The 7,488-nt window shown below is 49.3% G+C and overlaps 1 protein-coding gene across 5 annotated transcripts in view; it reads left to right on the top strand.

Moving 5' to 3' along the window:
* Positions 1 to 1,402: 1,402 nt before the first annotated feature.
* NRIP1 (nuclear receptor interacting protein 1) overlaps positions 1,403 to 7,488 on the top strand; it is a 90,574-nt gene continuing 84,488 nt past the window's right edge. For 3 of the 5 annotated variants that reach the window (XM_081139178.1, XM_081139174.1, XM_081139177.1), the window contains exon 1: positions 2,064 to 2,349. The gene's annotated coding sequence lies outside the window, so the exon portion shown is untranslated. Of the gene's footprint in view, positions 1,569 to 2,063; positions 2,350 to 7,488 lie in introns of those variants that run through there. The other 2 variants (XM_081139176.1, XM_081139175.1) reach the window with 2 other exon arrangements.

The following is a 7,488-nucleotide window of genomic DNA, read 5'->3' as shown; positions in this document are numbered from 1 at the left end:
AGTGAAGGGGGAGAGAGAGAAACTACAAAAGGCAGAGATAATCACTAGGTCATTGTGTCCTGGAGTCCTTCAATGCAGCTATTGGTAACTTACATACCTCCTGGGAGCATCCCTAACACCTAGGAAGCAGCCGTTATATGGAATGGGAACTTGATATATTTGTTGAATCCACTACAACCTACTGCAATAAATACTTTAAATAAAATTAACCCTGAATTTTCAAGAAAAAGCCAAATGAAGTCCAATAAACTGCTTAAGAAAATAGAAACATTTATAATAGATTTTAGGAAAATCTTTGTATAACCGTTAAAAACAGTTTTTAAAAGAGTAAGTTTGACTCCTTGAAGGACCAAGCTCTAATTATGCTGATCATCACTTAATTGGAACAGTTTGTTTTGTGTCCACCCTGGGAAAATGATGCGTTATAGAACAGCAGACTTTATTACATTACCTGGAGCAGGTTTCAAACTGTAGTATATGCAAATAATAAGCCATCATCTGAGGTTTAAACTATATATGACTGCACAGTTGATTCATTAGGGTGATGCAAAATAATCATTCTAAAATGCACCATTACCATTAAGCAAAAATGTCCTACCATGTGCCCAGCACTGTGCAAGGCATTGGATTTATTAAGTATTCATTTTAAGAATTGCTTTCACTTTTGATTGTGAAGGTATTCCCAAACTCTCATTCATATTTTTTAAGGTTAAATGAAAATATAAATGCACTACACAGCCATTATACAACAGGCATAAAACGCTGTTTTATGACTTGGATCATTCTGTTTTCAAATGCTACGGAATTCGAAAGGCTCTGAAAGCCTCCCTGCAAGAAGGGAGCGCCTCGTGGCTCGCGTGCTGGTGTAGAAGTGCCGAGTTTGACGCCGGCATGCCATTTCAGAGCTAAGGCGAGGCTGCGCGGCACTTGAGCGTTTTTGTATCCAGCACAGTTTCAGCAGCGGCGCTCGGCTCCCCCGAGGATGTTTTTTCACGGTGAGTTACTAAACGCCAGACGCTGGATTCTGAAAGAAACCTGACATCTGGGGAGGTGCCGAAGGGGTGTTAATAGATCTAGTCAGCTGTCTGGGGAGCGCTGAGGATAAGGTTTTATAACAGCAAACGCACGGACGGAGAAACGATGGTTTCGTGTGACTCCCCTCCCTGCGCTCCCCGCCTTCGCCAACCCGCGAGCCCCCCAGTTAGAGGCGGGCTCAGCGCGAGCGGCCGCAGGAAGCGCAGGCTCCCCCGCGCGGCCGCCGGCCCCGCGCCGCAGCCGCTCCTCTCGTTCCGGGACCCGGCCGGGGAGCTGCCGGGCGCCTCGCAGCCCGGCGCCTTTCGCCCTGTCTCGCGGGGTCAAGTGCTCCCGGGGGTGAGCGGGTTCGCGGACGGGCTCCGCCGGGCTGCCCCGCGCCCGCCCCCGCGCCCGGCCGAGCGGCGCCCCTCAGGTCCCCGCCGCGCCGCCCGGCGCCCACTGCGTGCTGGGCGCGGGGCCCAAGTGGCCTGGAGTTAGTGCCCGTCCCCAAGATTAAAGCAGGACACGCAGCTCACGAGGTGGTGGAAGTTGGGGTGAGGGAACCAAGGGAACGCGTGCTGCGGGGTGAAACGGGAGGAGGGGACGCCCAGGGCGCCGGCACTCCGGGCGGGGGACCCTGGGCATCCCGGCCCCCAGGCTGTGCCCCCGAAGCGAGCCTCTGGCCTGTGCGGCCGGAACGCCGGCCGGGCCCCCGGAGGAGCTGTCCCGGCGCCTTGGGCGGTCGGGGGCGGCGGGACGGAGCCGGGAGCCCGGGGGGGGGGCTCGGCGCTCGGAGCACCCCCCCCGCCCGCCGCGGCCCGCCCGCCGCCCCGGGGCCTGCAGCCCCCGCCCGGCCATCTGGAGCGCGGGCCGGGGGGAAACGGCCCGCAGAGGGGACCCCAGCTCGCGCGAGCCGCGGGGACCCGAGCGGCCGCCCGCGGCGCGGTGACAATGGGAGGAGGGGAAGAAAAGGGTTAAGAAACTTGGCTGAAGAGCCGAGCGGCGTGCGGCGGGGGAGGGACTGGGCCGCGGCCGCGGCGGAGGGAGGAGCGCGGCTCGGGCGGGCGGCGAGCGAGCGAGGCGCTCAAAGTCAGCCTCGCAGACATTGCAGCAGAGCCCCGAACTCGGGAGGCGGCCGAGGCGGCGGCGGCGAGGGACGACCCGGCCCCACGCCTGCCCGTGGCCTCGCGTCCGCCCTGCGCTGCGCTGCGCTCCGCTCGGCCCCGCAGCGCCGCGGCCGCAGGGAAGACTCGCGGGCGCCGGGGGAGCCCGGGGCGCGGGCGCCTTCGCGGGCGAGCCTGACGGAGCCCGGGGCGCGGAGCCGCGGCGGCCTCGGTGAGTGCGGCCGAGCGGGGTTCCGAGGGGCGGCCGGCGGCGCCGCCGGAAGCGGCCGGGCCCGCGGCCCGCGGCGTCGGCTTGGGCGGCAGGGCCGCGGGGGCGTCGGGGCGCCGAGCGCGGGGCGGCGGGCGCGAGCGCGGACGGCGGGGTGGGCTCGGCGGCGGGGGCCGCGTCCGGGGAGCCCCGCCTCTCCCGCTGGCCCCGATCTCCCCGGGACCTCGCGGGGCCCGGGCGGCCGCGCCGGCAAGTTGTGGAGTTGGCCCCGGGCTCGCGGGCAGGTCCGCGCCGGTCCTGGGTCGGGGGGTGGCCGCCGTGTGTCCCGCGAGCCGGGGGCCGGGCTGGGTCGCGCCGCGCTCGGCCGCCCCCGGCCCCGCGTCCGGGGCGCTCGTCGCCGCGCGGCTCCGGGTCCCGCTGCCCGGGGCGTCCTGGGCGGCGCCGGGCGCCGCTGCGCGCCTCCCGCCCGGTGCTCGCCCAGTTCCCGGCCGGGAAAGTGAGTGGGAAGAGGGACTGCGCCCGCGGCCCCCGCCCGAGCCCCGGGCCCCGCAGCCGGTGCTGGTCGTTCCCCTCCCGGGGCGAGGCTCCTGGGACCCGAGGCCCGGCCATCACTTCACCCGGAGCCAGAAGCCGGGCTCCGGTTCGGGGCGAGTCCCGGAGGTTTCCGGAGGCTGCCGTCTCCCTCCTGCATCTGTGTTCTCCCCGCTACTAGGCAGTGTGGTGGTTCTGTGGAGGCTGTCCCTGCAGATAGTCTGCAGATCCTACCATCCTTCCCAAAGTAGTTTCCAAATTTTGTTCGGTCTGAAGGAACAAAGGAATCGCCTGTGTCTGGGAGGCGAACTAGCTGGGAGGCTGGGACACATGTTGATCTCTGAAGCATTACAGGAGTTTCTACCTTCTGGCTCGTTCAGGGACTTAATTGGGTTCTTAAGACAGTAAAAGTACAGATTGATAAGTACTTTTGAGTTTTTAAAATATTTTTTAACAGGGCGTTGTATTTTGGGGAAAAAAAAAAAAGACGTTCCCAGCTACAAGGACTTTTCACTCAGTTGGTGGAACTGAGTTGGAGTTTGTCTCCACTAATGTAAATGATTAAATGTGAGACTGTTCGGGAAGAACTGTCTTTAGAGGGAGAGAGTTGGTCTTCAGGTGTCCAGAGTGAAAAGGCGACCGGGTTATGTATTATAAGTGCTTTATATCGTATACATGATGGGGGGGGGGGCAGTTCGTGAAGCAAAGGGCTTTGGTAGTTTATTCTTTCAAGTTATGAATCGCATGGGACCTGCTTATTAGTGAATCACAGGTTTAGCAAGTGGCTGGCATCTTCCCGATGTGATTACTCAGTGTTTAATCACCAGTTTGCTGCCTTTGTGGAAGAGACGCTGAAATAAGTGGACTTTTTAAACAAATGGTGCTTCAGCTGCCTGGCACCTCATGTGGGTTGCTGTAGTATGTTGAAATGTTTTTCAGCTCCGAAGTAACTTGCACTGGTTTTACCCAGCCATTTGGTAATGGGGATTGGGTTTAACTGGTTCAGAGGCTAGTGGCTTCGTGACCAATAGTAACTTTTCTCTAGTTCCTGGAGACAAAGAAGAAGGGTCAGCCAATGAAACGGCCACTACCCTGCAGGCTGCAGAATTGGCTCTAGTCTGTTTCATACATTCTCAGGGGGAAAGACCTCTTTCCATACTTACCCCTTAAAGTGTCCTAGATGTGTGAGGGGAAACAAATTAAAAAATAAATATATAGTTGTCTTTACTCAAATGGGTTCTCTATAGTGCCTTTTAGGTAGTTGAAAACCAGATTTTACACCTATGGGAAGATTTGATTTAGACCCACTTCTTGGTCTCTGAACTATGCACAGCTTGGGTTTTATTAATTTAAACACCCTAAAATACTGTGAGTTCCCAATAAAGAAGTGTCCGTAAAAGAAGCTAAAGGCTCTTCTGACTCTTGCAGTTTTAAGAGCAAAACATCATGATAAAAAATAACCTATACCACCACCTAGAGTCTGTTTGTTAGTTTATTGCTCCTGAAGTTTGCTTAAATTGACGTGTCTCTTGTGGTTCCAGTAGACCTAAAGAATGATTAAGAAGTGCTAACTTACAAAAGGCCATCCAAGGGAACAATTATTTGTGTAATAAATAGCAAGTGCCAATTTAAATTATCCCTGCTACCTTTAGAATCGAAAGTTATGACATATCAGGTTGAGTAGGCTGTTCTCCAAAAGATATTAATTCAGAAGAATTTAAAACAGGAATTTTCAGTTTGTGTCCCAAGGTAGCTCTGATTGCCTAAAGACGTCCTGCCTTGTTACCAGAGATTCAAGAAATCTTGAAGAATCTAAATCCCATTAGGACTCTGAGGTCCAGGTGAAACAAAAGCAATGAAAAAATAAAATATAAGGGAGTGTAAAAACTCCAAAAACTCTGGAAATTCAAAGATAAAAGAGAATGTAGACTACAGTAGTTATGGTTCAGAGATGTGAAAAAGTGAAATAAAGTGGTAATCTATCTTGTTGGTAGTTTACACCTAATAAAGCAATCCCTTAAGTGGGAGACCTTGGGAAGGCAGCCTTGTTGCCACGTGGCGTATCATACTGTCCATGGAGGAAGTAATGTTTCTCTTTAAATGGTATAATAGGAGAAAAAGATGGCCCCCAAGATCTTTAATTAAATACCAGTTGAACAGAGAGAACTAGAGCACTGTATTAATTCTGTCAAACATCACTATTTTAGAACATTGAGGACAACTAAAAATGAATTAACTCATATCTGAACGCTGAGTTTTATGGAAAGTGACAGATGAGGCAAAATATGTCAATCTAATGGAATAAAGAGGGAGATAAGGAGATGTCATCCTTGGCTCTCTGGAAAGATTAGAAAGAAGGTTATTATTAATTGTACAGATTCCATTGCAAACCAGTACTAGAAGATGCTGGCACAGAAGTAATTTTAAACCAGAGTGGCCAAGGATATATGATGTTAAAGGAATTAGGTTTTTAATTTTAAAACTTTAAGATTGTAAGAAACTTAAAAGTGGTAACAGTTTTGTGTATCAGGTTAAAAGATAATTCTGCCCCAGATAAGTTCAGAACATCTCATTTTTATCAAGAAAATTTGTTTAATTTAAATTTTGATAGGTTCAGTTTTGCTTTCCAAACTTTAGGATTCATTTTTAAAGCGTCGATTAACAGAGTAGGAGTTGTAGTTTATCTGTCTACGCTAAGCCTCTCTCTTTTTATTGCCCTCTCGCTCTCTTGTCTCCTTTTCTGAAATAAATAGCTTCTACGTCGTTGGATGTTTTTGCCCATAAAAACTGCCTTCTTCCTTTGTCACTTCTGTTCTTGGCTGTGGTGGAGTGAAGGTTCTCTACTTGGGCTTTTTCTATATGCCAGTTCATGTGGCTAATCCACACTCAGCGTGGGTTTGCTTTTGTTTTAATAAATGATTTACTGTTACATGGATGAAAACTGGAGAAAAAGCGTTTGCTCTTCTAACAGAGTCCTTTGTACCCATGTCTTCCAGCTGGAGAAATATTTTTATGAAAAGTAACTTTTGATTACTATTGAAAAGATGAACATTTTCAAAAGAATGGTTGGGGCGGGGTGCTTTAGGATAATGAGTTCCAAGCTGCGAATTGAATTGTTGAAGATGCATTTCCTTAAGTTGAAGTTTTTTGAAGGGACTGTGGGAGGTGGAGGGATGAACAAACTCATTCTGTAGTATTTAGATAACACAACAATCAGAGAAACAACACCAGGATAGTCACTAAGACTCCAGAAGGAGAAAATCAGGCATGTCAGGCTATGGAGCAGGCCGATGGGATGGAACTGAGTGGTGTGTCCAGAGGGCGCAGTGAACAAAAAGTAAATGGAGGCGAGAGGTCTTGTTTCTGTACCGTTTGCATGTGATGCTGAAGCTGGGATGTGCGTTGCTGGTCGTAAGGGCTTGCCTTTTACGAGGGCAGCAATATTACATAAATAGTGGTTGGTTGAGGGGGAGAAGTGACAGGTTTCCCATTTGTGTATTGTACACTTTGTTTTTGAATTTCTCTTAAATATATCTAAGGTAGAGGGTCAGTATTGATTGCCAGAATAGAACCAGGAGTTATAGTTTGGAAAGAAATTAATTTATATTAGATTTTTTTTTTTTTTTAATTATTCTTTTTAAGATCTGGTGTTTTCCAAGGGCCTTATTTGAACATGGAAAACAGAGTGCGGAGGTTTGGGTGGCTAACTGGAGAACTCTTTCATAGGATATCTAACAGAAATAACTTGATGTAAATAATTACAGAAAGGGTGGTTATTTTTTTTAGAATAAATATAAGTATGGAGATAAGTAGGACCTTATACTAATTGCTGTCACTTATAGTACATACTCTGCATTGTGCACATTCAAATGGGTTCCGACACTATTTTGCAAATATTACAAATAAAGCACTGCAAAACTTGTAATATGTTAGGAACATGAGATAATTTTTTAAGATCATAAAACATTGAGAACAAGAATGAAGAAAATGTAAATGTGATACATTTTACCACTGTGTTAGGGCTTTGTTAAAACTAATATCTTGAACCATGTTGGAGATAACATTTAGTCTAGAACTCTAGGAGTAACATAATGAGAAGGAGATTTGAAGAATTTTGAGGACTGGCAACTCAGAAATGTAGGAAAAAGTCACTCTTTGGAGTCACGAAGTAAAAAGGACTCACTATGTTTACTTAGTAGTAAGATTTTTTTTAAAGGCTGTAACAGATTTCAAGATAGATTGTTCTTGAAGGTAATGTTATAAATAATCACCTGTTAAAGAAATTATAATTCATCTGATTTGTTCTTTTGGTCAAAATAAATTTAAGAACTCCAGAAGGTGCTGGTGATGTACATCCATCTATACAACCATTATCCCTCCCTCCCTCCCTCCCTCCCTCCCTCCCTCCCTCCCTCCCTCCCTCCCTCCCTCCCTCCTTCCCTCCCCACTTACCCTCCCTTCTTCCCTCCCTCCCTTTTTCTTTCAATAAATAGGGCTAGAGTTAAAAAACATTTTGTTAAGAAACTTGGAAATAGAATTGCTTCTCTCACAGGGTTAATAGTTATGTTTGAAATTCAAAGCTAGCGTGCGTGGTTCAGTGTCCCCAGAACA

Source organism: Miniopterus schreibersii (assembly GCF_964146895.1).
Source record: "Miniopterus schreibersii genome assembly, chromosome: 5".
Taxonomy (NCBI): domain Eukaryota; kingdom Metazoa; phylum Chordata; class Mammalia; order Chiroptera; family Miniopteridae; genus Miniopterus; species Miniopterus schreibersii.
This window is presented reverse-complemented; position numbering and strand designations above follow the sequence as displayed.